This window comes from Schistocerca nitens, chromosome 9 (assembly GCF_023898315.1).
Source record: "Schistocerca nitens isolate TAMUIC-IGC-003100 chromosome 9, iqSchNite1.1, whole genome shotgun sequence".
NCBI classification, from domain to species: domain Eukaryota; kingdom Metazoa; phylum Arthropoda; class Insecta; order Orthoptera; family Acrididae; genus Schistocerca; species Schistocerca nitens.
In genome coordinates, this window is record NC_064622.1 from 391,452,716 (window position 1) to 391,465,812 (window position 13,097).

Consider the following 13,097-nt stretch of genomic DNA (forward strand, 5'->3'; position numbering starts at 1 on the left):
TACAGCTTACAATCTTCCACAAAAATTGGCAACTTATTTCTTAAGGCAGCGTTGCTTCCTTTTGGAATCGTTCGGCATATGCGCCGGGAACGTTGACTGCACAACATCGCTTGCAACGTTACAGGGTTATCCTAACCGCATAGATATGTGTTCAAAAGAATATTCTTTCACACTTAAATCTTTGTGGTTACCGGATTCATGTTACGTACGCAGGACACGAGTGAACCTGTTTCCTTTGTAGTGAAATCAGATTTTCCGCGTCGTGTTATGGTTTTAAAGTCGTCCTATCAAAAACGAAGTCCGTTGACAGTAGCTGAATTAGTGTCTTCGCAATCTGCTATCAGTACTTCTCGAGCTTTAGAGGTCGTTGGGGAGCTATTACCTCCCACTGCGTGACCTTCCAGCGTTACCGACACGTTCAGATGCGGCCTCTGCTGCCGTTAAGGCGCCGGCACAGACATGGGTCTGCTGCTCTGTCCTTACAACATTGTAGTGCAATATCATCCTCTCCTCACTCTGATGCAGTGGCGCAACAGGTTACTACGGATTCCTTTCCTGGTAGTCAGATGAGAATGTATCAATTCTCCGCCCTGCGAACTTTCCGCCTCATTAGGAATCTGCGAGCTCTCCTCTTCGTACCTGTGTTCATTGTGTCCCGTCCTACCTGCAGCCGGACCGTTCTAATCACCTTGCTCTACCTGTTCCCTGGACTCGGCCCAACTCCGCCCGCACAGTCCCGTCTACCTGTTCGTATGGCTCTAGTTTTCGTAGACTTCACATCGAGCCACTTGGATATTACCATCTCAGTAGTTGCGATATGGAAGTTTCAACGACAATTCGTGGTAAGCCTAGTTGTTGCCGAGGAAAGTTTAAAACCAAAGATTCTACAGTGATCTTTTCGCTCGAGCATCAATGTGAAGCTCCGGATGACCCAAGGTTGTAAGTACAGAGAACCAGGCAAAGAAGAGTGCACGAGAGGAAAATACGTCTATTTCCAAAATCTATTAAGAGGAGCTAGGTAGCTTTCATAATCGAGGGTACGACTTTGTGACAGATATGCCAGAGCAGCTAACGACGAAGAGGACGTTATACAAGCAAAGGGCAAAGTCGCAGGGGAGTGAGAGGGATCCAGAAACAAGAGAAGAGATTGAACTTAAAGCAGAGCTGTTAACTGTGAATGATGGCGGCAGTTTCCTTTTAAACGGCGATAAATCAGGAGACAGGATAATAGTTTTTTGTGGAAGAGCAGGGAGAGAGGCTCTAAGAAGTAAACGAGACTTTTTAATGGATGGTAATTTGAAGTGCAGTAGCAAACAGTTTTCACAGATATATACAATTCATGCAGATTTTGGAAGTAATAAAAATGAGACTAATATCTACCCAGTTGCAGTTGCATTACTACCAAATAAAAGGAAAGAGACATACAGCCGACTTTTCAGAAATGTGCTGGAAAATATTTTAGAATGGAACCCTGCAAGCGTGACTGTAGATTTTGAGTCAGCAGCGATTTCTGCAATTACACATATGTTACTAAATTCATCAGTGCATTGATGCTATTTCCACATGAGAAAGTCTCTGGAGGAAAGTACAGGATCTTGGACTCACTCGCGAATATAAAGAAAATGAAGAAGTGAGACAACAAATTCGCATGTGTGCCGATCTGGCGTTTCTACAGTCTGAAGATGTATGTGATGGCTGGCTGGAGATACATTCGCAGGCACTGGATGTTCCTAGGCTTTCTGACTTTTTCCACTACTTTGCAGAGAGATGGTTGGAAAATAAAGAACTTATTAGCCTTTGGAGCTGCTACAAACGGCTCCATCGAACAACTAACTCCGTAGAGGACTGGCATAGCAAAGTTAATAATATGCTTTCCAACCAAATCCTAAAATTAGTGATGTAATTACTTACATGAAAACAGAAGCAGAAAATTCAACTTGCACATTAATGAATGAGAACAGAGCTGAGTATGGAAGGTAAAAGAAAGAAAAGACTGTACATGAAACGGAATGAAAGATGGAGAAAATATTGAAAAAGTACGAGGAGGATGGTGAGATAAGGGCTTGCTTGAAGGCTACCCTCTACCTTCAAAAACCAGACTAAATAATGTATCAGAATATGTATATAAATAAAAAATATATGAAATGTAAATAGCAATCTTAAAAAAATACAAAAAACAAATAAAGATAAAAAATTCGACGAAGCTTATAAGCTGATTTTCATCACGCCTAAATGACAATGAAATTACTTTTGCCATTTAGCCAGTACAAAGCGTGGATAAGCGCGATGGGAATAATATTATTTTTAAAAGTGTGGGTATGTGATTTCTAACGCATCTAAACCCATAGCGCCACAAGACCCTTGCCTCAGTAGTGTTTACAAATTAACAGTGAAAATAAAGCTACACTACACATGTGTGATCATAATGCCTTTTTATATTTCCGTGTGTTTAATAAGTGCATTTTTATGAAAATATATCTATTGATAATGACTACTGTCTGGTACTGTAAAAGAACTGATTCTTCTTTATGTACTGAAATATTCTAAAGTCTCTGTGGAGTCCTATTTTGTTCTATCTACTGTCTATTTGTTGTTTATCGTACCAAGCGAGGTCAGCGCAGTGGCTAACCGGCTAACCAGGGCTCAATCATCTGGCCGTCCATAGTATACTGTATTTGGTTTTCCTTGTTTAAGCAGATGCTGTGAAGGTTCCTAAAAGAGGTTGTGGTACCTTCGCCGCCGTCGTCGTCGTCCCCCCCCCCCCCCCCCCCCCCGGCAGACCACCACCTTTCCCGTAACCAACAATGCAAGCGAAATCTAAATCTGTAATGACCACAACCTGTGGATGTGACATGAAACACCAAACGCAAAATTAGTTTTCTGTAGGTTGGTTAGGTTAGGTTAGTGTTATTTAACGTCCCGTCGACAACGAGGTCATTAGAGACGGAGCGCAAGCTCGGGTTAGGGAAGGATGGGGAAGGAAATCGGCCGTGCCCCTTCAAAGGAACCATCCCAGCATTTGCCTGAAACGATTTACGGAAATCACGAAAAACCTAAATGAGGATGGCTGGAGACGGGATTGAACCGTCGTCCTCCCGAATGCGAGTCCAGTGTGCTAACCACTGCGCCAACTCGCTCGGTGCTCTCTAGGTTGTAATGATGAATGATCATATACTGAGCAAAAATTAAGCATATCTTTAGAATGTAAACTTTAGAAAGACGCGCTCTAATGATGCAAAGATGAGACTCCTGAGCTATTTAAATATTAAGTTATTGAATGCCTCGGCGATATTTGCCGTGACCAATTTCGCGCTCATACAGAACTGTATTAATTTCCTATTTTGCTACCTACACGTCGAATATTTTGTTCTGCTTCAGACTGACTTTTACGCAGTGGTTTTGGAACCCACTGCGGACTTCTGTCATCCTCACCAATTACCATCCTCACAAAATCATTTCTTTATTTACTAATTCTGATAGGACCATTCTTCCGTTTGAGGTGCTGTCTAGGTAAGTTAGACTTGTTCCTAAGGTTTTAAGGTTTAAAAATTCAACCACGCTTGAAAACTTTGAAGAAATTTATATGCGTTTTTCAAACTCGTGCCTGTGGCACAGAGACAACAACAAGAATAGTAGAAACTGTGATTTTTAGTTGAATGTGCCATGCAAGTTCTAAAAATATTCTCACGCTGTGGCTGTGGCTGATGTAGAAGGAGTCAGACGTTAACTGTTAGTTAACGCTTTTTTATCTCATTACCTGTTAAACAAAAACGAATGAGTAAAGTTTGTTTTTAAATTTTTTGTCACTTTATTGATGATTCAACTGCTTCATTTCCCATACAGTCAAAGGTCACTGACAGATGTCAGAAAAGAAAATATTACTACTACTTTCATTGGATTCTTCTTCATTTGCTCTTTATCCAACTCATACACTATCTTCTTTGCATGACAGTTATGTGCAAGATGTTCTACGTTTTCTTTAAGTCCTTCGGTTTTATCAAGAACCAGCTCCCTAATAGGTTCTTAATTTTTGTTAGTCTCGTCAACTTTTTGATCATCTACAAATGCACTCTTGAACTGAAATATTTTTGCGCCTTCCGTCATGTCCTTTGGCTCGAGTGCTTCTCTGACAAGTTTAACAAATTTCAACATTGAACCAGTCAACAAATGGCCCTTCAAAAATCTGACCGCAATTTACTATTTTCTTTATTTTTTTACTTATTTTGTGCTCCACTTGGGCAACGTCGCTATGTATATGTTCTAAACCACATTTCTGCATAAATTAATAGGATAATTTTTCTTTTACTTTTCATCAGTAAGAACTCGCTACGTAGAAACATATACATATCAGAACTAATAACACTGAAATTGTTACATGCAACATATAGTATGGCTAGTACCGTACGACTTGAGCATGCTAGCTCGCGTCCCCAGGGATTAGGCGGCCCTTCCTCGACCTTTTCTGGGTGGAAATTTCACAGGGCGGAAACTTCACAGGGCGGAGAATACACGAGACCGTCAGGTGATGGAGACAGCGTTAGGTGCTGCATTATCTCTCTCTTCTTCGCGTCCCGGTTCTGTTTCTCGCATTACATTGAGTAGAGTGGGGACGGGTCCCCCTCTCCCACCACACCACACCTGCAGCGGATCTTTTTGAGCCCCTTACTGTCCCGCGTGAAGGAGTTCTGCTGCCACGGAGTGGTATGAAACAAAGTTTTCAACCGGAACATGCGGCGACGCACCAAAGAAAATAAAGCATGGAATCTGCACCTTCCGTTGGGGAGGCTTCAAACCCTGTACCTTGGTCTCCACCATCTGCCAGTGTCGTGGAGCGCAGGACGTGAGGCGTAAATTCTTTCGTAGTTCTCCATTCGTGGTTTACATGTGTTCACTAGTACAGGCGTCAAGCTTTTTATCCTAAATGTTAATAGGATAAGCTCTCCGTTACGGCTTCCTGCTCTACGGTAGTTTATTTATGATTTCCAAGCCGATTTGATGTGTTTGCAATTTGCGAGAAGTGTTATTTGATATGTTTTGCCTCCCTGGGTATTCTATGTTTTTTAATGTTGCGCCGAAAGTTCTCATGGGATGATTGTGCTTGTAGGGACGATACTGCGTTGACGGAATTTGAAACACTGGCCGACGATCGGGGGGGTAAGATGTCGTTTCTATGATCTCGTCTTAATTTTTCTTTATACTCCGTCTGGATTGGCCGTACATATGACCACTCGCGGTTTATAAGGAAGATTCTATTTATTTACTTCAAATCCACGAAAATTTTTGAAAGGGGTGGGAGGGGGGAGATTTTAACTGCATCTACGTCCTGTATATCAGACTCCCAATTAAAACTATTGTCGTGAACTTAATGATGTGGTGGCATCGCGGGGTTTGCAGGATGCTTGGATCTGCAGATGTCTCACAACAGTGAGGTTTATGTACTTTACAGATAGTTCTAGTAGTCCGCTGCATCGTTTTTATTTGTCTGCTTCCCTATGTAGCCAGCTTTTGTCAGTTGATGTTATTTCTGCCAGTTTCACTTACCACTGTGGCGTTTGAATGACGCTTAATCACATGCTGCAGCAGGTACGTACATCTTTCTCACCCTATTTGGAAGCTAAATATTTTAAGTCTGATGAATCCCTCTCTGAATGATATCACCACTGCCTTGTGTGGGAGGGCAAGCCGTTCCCAAGTGCGTGAACCCGAATTATGAAATGATAGGCTGTCATTGCCTAACCTCGGTTTCGCACTGCACTCTGCGGTTTCATCTTCTTCTCACCCTTTCCCCACGTCATGTGCTTTGTTGGATTCTTCTCAAATAAATGCCTATCCAGTGCTTCTTCTCCGAGTCATCCTTTCTCCCGTAGGTCCCCTGCTACCTTGTCTTTCCATCTCAGTTTCGGTCTTCCTCTTATCCTTGATCCCTCGATTTGTAGGTCTTCAACTCTTCTCCCCACGTAGTACTTCCGTCTTCTCTGCACATGTCCATACCACCTTAGCCTACTTTCTTCGATCTTCTTCCCTATAGGCCCCACTTTCACTGTTCCCCATATGTACTCATTCCGTAGTGTATTCTTTCATGTCACCCCACTCATCCACCTTAACATTCTCATTTCGACCACTTCCATCTTTTTCTCTTGGGCTTTAGAAATTAGCCAAGTATCTGCGGTATAAAGGACCGCAGGCCTCACGACAGATTTGTAAAGCTTTCCTTCCATTCTGCAGCTAACTTTCTTATGACACAGTACTCCGCTCAGTTTCCTCCGGTCCATCCATCCACTACTTATCCTGTGCTGTATTTCGGCCTCCAGTCCTCCATCACGTTGCATGTAAGAGCCTAGGTGTTTAAATTTCTTGACCAGCGTCAGTTGTTCTCCTTGCAGGTTAATATATAGATCTTTGGCATCCTTTGAACACATATACTGTTTTCACACTGCTAATTCTCATTCCCCTTTCCTTCCAGAATGGAAGGAAAGCTTTGCAAGTCTGTGGTGAGGCCTGCGATCCTTTATACCGCAGATACTTGGCTACACATATACTGTTTTCACACTGCTAATTCTCATTCCCCTTTCCTGTATTCTTTCTCCATTGTTTGAGCTTGTCTTGAAGTGACTCCTGGGTGGGCTCACAGATTACAACATCATCGGCAAACATCATGCTCCAAGGTGCCTGTTTTTCACATCTTCGACTAGTGGATCCATGACAAGGTCAAAGAGATATGGACTGAGAGCAGATCCCTGTTGTAGTCCTACTCTCACTGTAAATGCCTTTGTTGCACCTGTACTGCTCCTGACTTGTGTCATTGCACCTTCATACATGTTTTCTACCACCCTGATATATTTTTGTGGCAAGCAATTGATTCTCAGACATCTCCATATCTCTGGCCTCGGCACTCTGTCGTATGCTTTTTCAAGATCGATAAAGGCCATATGCATTTCTGTTCTTCACATACTACAGTTTGCAGACGCAACCTCTTCTCAATTATCCTTTCCCAGATCTTCATTGTGTGGGACATCAGTTTTATCCCTCTATAATTGCCACAGTTTGGATATCCCCTTTCCCCTTATATATGGGAACTAGTATACTGCAATTCCACGCATGCGGCATTCTTTCTCCTTTCCAGATCTTCTAATGGCTCTGAGCACTATGCGACTCAACTGCTGAGGTCATCAGTCGCCTAGAAATTAGAACTAATTAAACCTAACTAACCTAAGGACATCACACACATCCATGCCCGAGGCTCGGTTCCAGACTGTAGCGCCTTTAACCGCACGGCCACTCCGGCCGGCTCCAGATCTTCTGCAATCGATCCCAGAGAATATCCGTTCCCTGTTCTCCCAGACTTTTCCATGCTTCTATTGGGATTTGGTCTGGCCCTAGAGCCTTCCCATTTTTCATTTTCTTCATCGCGTGTTCGACTTCTTCCCTACTTTGGGTCATTCATTTATATCACCATCCTCATACTTCTATCGTACTTCTTTCTCATTCATTAGCCTTTCAAAGTACTGCCACCACCTATTCAGGATTTTCTCAAGGTCGTGTAATACTGCGCCTGATTAATCCTTTATCTGACTCATTGATGTTATGTTCTTGGTCGCCTATTCTCTTGCTTTAACAAACCGCTTCCTGTTAAGTACCATTGTTTTTTTTTCATTTTTCTTCACTTTTATCGCTTTCTGAACATCCTCATTCCACCACCATGCATCCTTATCTTCTGGTGCTCCCTTTCCTCTTGTTGCACTCACCACATCTTTTCCAGGTATTTTTCGGTTATTTCTGCCAGTTTGAATGACTCTTAACCACGTCATGCAATAGATACATCTTTCTCACCCTATTTGGAAGATAAATATTTTAAGTCTGATGAATACCTCTCTGAATGATATCATCACTGCCTTGTAGGGGAGGACAAGCCGTTCGCAAGTGCGTGAACCCGAAATATGAAATGATAGGCTGTCATTGCCTAATTCGGTTTCGCACTGCACTCATGTGGTTTAATGCTGGTAAAATGGCAGAAATGAGGAGGACGAGAAATTTAATTGAGCCATCCTTCGTAATGTTCATAATAGTGTTCGAGACGTCTCTTTCACCGCGTGAAGACGAAACTTCAGCAAAAACATCAAGGAGGAGTTGTGCACCATAAGCGAAAGTTTCTAGCTGTGTTTCTGCATCTGAAAGATGATATCTATTGAGAACTTACGTCAGTGGCATGAGAGTGACACTAGTAGCACCACTATGAGAATGTAAATCAAGTTTGCTCCAAAAATACGCTGTAACGGTGGTGACAGGTACTTACCATTCAGATTGGACGTGCTGATAGACGTTAATCAAGAATATGTTCAAGGCGAAGAAGACGCCATTGTCAACACTTCACTGAGTTTGAACGAGGTCATGTCATAGTGCTACGAGACGCTGGATGTTCCTTCTGCGGTATTGCAGAAAGGCTTGGCAGGAACGTAGCAACTGCACTGTACATGATTGCTGGCAGCAGAGGTCACGAGAGTGCAAGGTCGCAGGAAGACCGGGCTCTACACGGCCACGTGGCACTATCGAGAGGGAAAATCACCGTGTTCGCCGTATGGCTCTGGAGAATCGTACTTCATCTGCAGCAGCAATGTAGGCAGCAGTAGGAGCCACAGAGACACAATAAACTGTTAAAAAATCGGTAACTTCAAGGACGGCTCCGAGCCAGACGCCCTGTAGCCTGAATTACACTGACCCCAAACCACCACCATTTGTGACTTCATGTCGATAAGTTGCCTTGGCCTGCTCGATCACCAAATCTGTCTCCAACCGACCACACACCAGACATCAGCGGACAACAGCTACAGCGTCATCCACACCAGCATTAACTGTCGCTGTATTGACCTACCAAGAGCTAACACATGGAATTCCATCCCACGAACTGATATCCGGCACCTGTAGAACACAAAGCATACACGTTTGCATGCCCGTATCCAATTTTCTGGCAGTTCCACTAGTTATTAATGTACGAGCATATCACATTTGCAATGTCTTGTCTCGAGCTTACATTAATATGTGATCTAGCAATGTTAATCACTTAAATATGTTGCCTGGAGCGCTCTAAGCACTATGGGACTTAACATCTGAGGTCATCAGTCCCATAGAACTTCGAACTACTTAAACCTAACTAACCTGAGGACATCACACACATCCATGCCCGAGGCAGGATTCGAACCTGCTACCGTAGCAGCCGCGTGGTTCCCGACTGAAGCGCCTAGAACCGCTCGACTACAGACAATTGTATTCTTGGAATTTAATTACTCTACATTAACCTAGTAGATAGTGTCGGAAGTTGCATGCGGCTTTTCGCGGATGATGCTGTAGTATACAGAGAAGTTGCAGCATTAGAAAATTGTAGCGAAATGCAGGAAGATCTGCAGCGGATAGGCACTTGGTGCAGGGAGTGGCAACTGTCCCTTAACATAGATAAATGTAATGTATTGCGAGTACATAGAAAGAAGGATCCTTTATTGTATGATTATATGATAGCGGAACAAACACTGGTAGCAGTTACTTCCGTAAAATATCTGGGAGTATGCGTGCGGAACGATTTGAAGTGGAATGATCATATAAAATTAATTGTTGGTAAGGCGGGTACCAGGTTGAGATTCATTGGGAGAGTGCTTAGAAAATGTAGTCCATCAACAAAGGAGGTGGCTTACAAAACACTCGTTCGACCTATACATGAGTATTGCTCATCAGTGTGGGATCCGTACCAGATCGGGTTGACGGAGGAGATAGAGAAGATCCAAAGAAGAGCGGCGCGTTTCGTCACAGGGTTATTTGGTAACCGTGATAGCGTTACGGAGATGTTTAGTAAACTCAAGTGACAGACTCTGCAAGAGAGGTGCTCTGCATCGCGGTGTAGCTTGCTCGCCAGGTTTCGAGAGGGTGCGTTTCTGGATGAGGTATCGAATATATTGCTCCCCCCTACTTATACCTCCCGAGGAGATCACGAATGTAAAAGTAGAGAGATTAGAGCGCGCACGGAGGTTTTCCGGCAGTCGTTCTTCCCGCGAACCATACGCGACTGGAACAGGAAAGGGAGGTAATGACAGTGGCACGTAAAGTGCCCTCCGCCACACACCGTTGGGTGGCTTGCGGAGTATAAATGTAGATGTAGAACTATTTTAGGTGTTACTATTTTGATATGTCAGCTTCTCGGATCCGCGGAAAAATGGCTCTGAGCACGGTGGGACTTAACATCTGAGGTCATCAGTCCCCTAGAACTTAGAGCTACTTAAACCTAACTAACCTAAGGACATCACACACATCCATGCCCGAGGCAGGATTCGAACCTGCGGCCAGAGCGGTCGCGCGGTTCCAGACTGTAGCGCCTAGAACCACTCCCTAGACAATTTTATTCTCGAAATTTCATTACTCTACATTAACTATTTTTACGTAATTTTCTTCTCGGGTATGCAGCCGGATCATTACGTCTTCATGACGGTCCAACTGGCCGCCATCTTCAGGTGAGAGTGCTGGTGTTACTATTTTGATATGTCAGCTTCTCGGATCTGCGGATGTATGAATAGTTTGGCTATGCTCAGGACGCGGAGAGTGGCGAGAATTTGCCGCCCTTTCCTGCTCAAGAGCCGCCGGCGTGGCTGGTTCACAAAGGACGGGAGACCTCGACGGCCACGCCTTGCCGGCACTGGAGGCTAACGGTAAGCGGCATTACGCTGGACGCCGTAACTGCTGCAAGGCCGGCAGCTGAGGTCCGGGCTTTGTCCAGGCAGTCCAGGCCCGGCCAGAACCTGTTCTCCAGAAAAGGCGCCGCTGCTAACGCGGAACTGCCCGCCGCTCCTTCACTCCTGCTCACCACCGGGCGGCTAAACACGAGCTGGAGTCAAAGAAATGCTCCCTATACGCTCATATTTTCGGATTGTGCACGGCACCTCGATTGAGAATAAACCGAAGGAAGATGACAGGATTAAGGGGCAGAAGAAACGAGACTTGCGAGAAACTTAGCGTCAAAGCTGCGAACCACTTAGTGGAGGAAACGGAAGAATTCCGATATCTTGGGAGCATAATAATACGAGGCGTGTTTTTTAAGTAAGTACTGTTTTGAAATTAAAAAAAAAGACGTGCTAAGATATCTCAATTATTTTATTTTTACATGAAAGCCTGTACCGTATTCTACGAACTGACGTCATTACAGTCTGATTCTTCCTTGATTACGTTGTGTACTGAATGTTTAAGATGCTTCCGATAATCGTGAGTCCCGCCGACTGTTATAAGATTTCTTAGTGCTAAAGGCCTAAAAGCGATCGATTTTCATCGCAAGATTTGTGCATTTTACGGAGAAAACATTGTGAGTGATGGAATGGTAAGAAAGTTGGTGAGAGCATTTAAAGATGGTCGCACAAATGTGCATGATGAACAACGGAGTGGGCGTCCTTCAGCCGTTAATGAAAGTTTGGTGCACACATTGGACAATAAGTTGAAAGAAAACAGACGCTTTACGATTTCCTCCTTGCGGGATGACTTGCCTCATGTTTCTCGTAGTGTTTTGTATGGCATTGTTACCGAGCACTTGAACTACCGAAAATTGTGCGCACGTTGGGTACCGAAAATGTTGACGGATGTTCACAAAACCAAACGTTTAGACAGTGCATTGGCTTTCCTTGAGCGGTACCACAACGACGGTGATGATTTCTTAAGCCAAACTGTTACGCGCGATGAAACATGGGTGACCTACGTCACACCAGAATCAAAGCCACAGTCCATGGAAGTTGAGCAAGGGCATCATTTTGCTGCAAGAGAATGCCCGTCCGTATGTGGCGATCGGACCAAAGATCTCATCACATCTTTTCGATGGGAAACTTTATAGCCCGCATCTCGTGGTCGTGCGGTAGCGTTCTCGCTTCCCACGCCCGGGTTCCCGGGTTCGATTCCCGGCGGGGACAGGGATTTTCTCTGCCTCGTGATGGCTGGGTGTTGTGTGCTGTCCTTAGGTTGGTTAGGTTTAGGTAGTTCTATGTTCTAGGGGACCACAGCAGTTGAGTCCCATAGTGCTCAGAGCCATTTTTTTTTTTTTTTGGAAACTTTAAATGATCCTCCGTGCAGCCCCGATCTTGCGCCTAGTGACTACCATCTGTTCCTGCACTTGAAGAAACACCTGTGCGATCAGCGCCTTCAAGACGATGACGAAGTCAAAACAGTGGTGATGCAGTGGTTAACAAGTTAGGCAGCAGACTTCTATGAGGAAGGTATTCAAAAACTGGTACAACGTTATGACAGGTGCCTCAATACTGACGGAAATTATTGAGAAAAGTAGATTAAGGTACAGACTTTCATGTAAAAATAAAGCTATTGATATATCTTAGAACGTCTTTTTTTAATTTCAAAACGGTACTTACTTAAAAAAACACGCCTCGTAAAAGACTGACGAATCGAGAAGGACGTGGGAACAGAATGGTACAGTCAAAGAGAGCACTGCTCACCAAGAGAAGTGTACTAGTATCAAACTAAGACTTGTCATTGCAAACAGCTTTACGTAACTAAATTTCAAAAGTTCGACTGTGGCTTGTGGAAAGTGTTCCGCTATGAGATTTCTGCAACCGTAGAACGAATCTTCCATCTAATAAGACATAAGGTAATACTTATTCATCTTAAGATCCTTATTATTGTTGTGCACCTTATGTCGTTTGGCTTGACAGTCGACAATGAAGAGCAAAAGAGATAATTACAATCCGTGTTGAGTACCGTGCTTTATAGAATAGCAAAGCGGCAGTTACAATTACAAATCCCAAATCTACTTCCCTAACAAACTTGTGGATCTACTGCTGGACTAATGGTACTGACAAATTTTAATTACAAATAATTTCATTACCTGCGAACCAATAATCAGATAAAGGTAAAGTAAAAAAGTGTAATACGAAATAAACCAGCTCCTCAGTACGCTCTACTTTGATTTACTGCTTACTCACAGTAATATCTCTAACTGTTGAATAAATAGTAACTACAACAATTAGACTGATCCTTACGAGAATGTTCAAATGTGTGTGAATTCCTAAGGGATCAAACTACTCAGGTCATCGGTCCCTAGCCTTACACACTACTTAAACTAACTT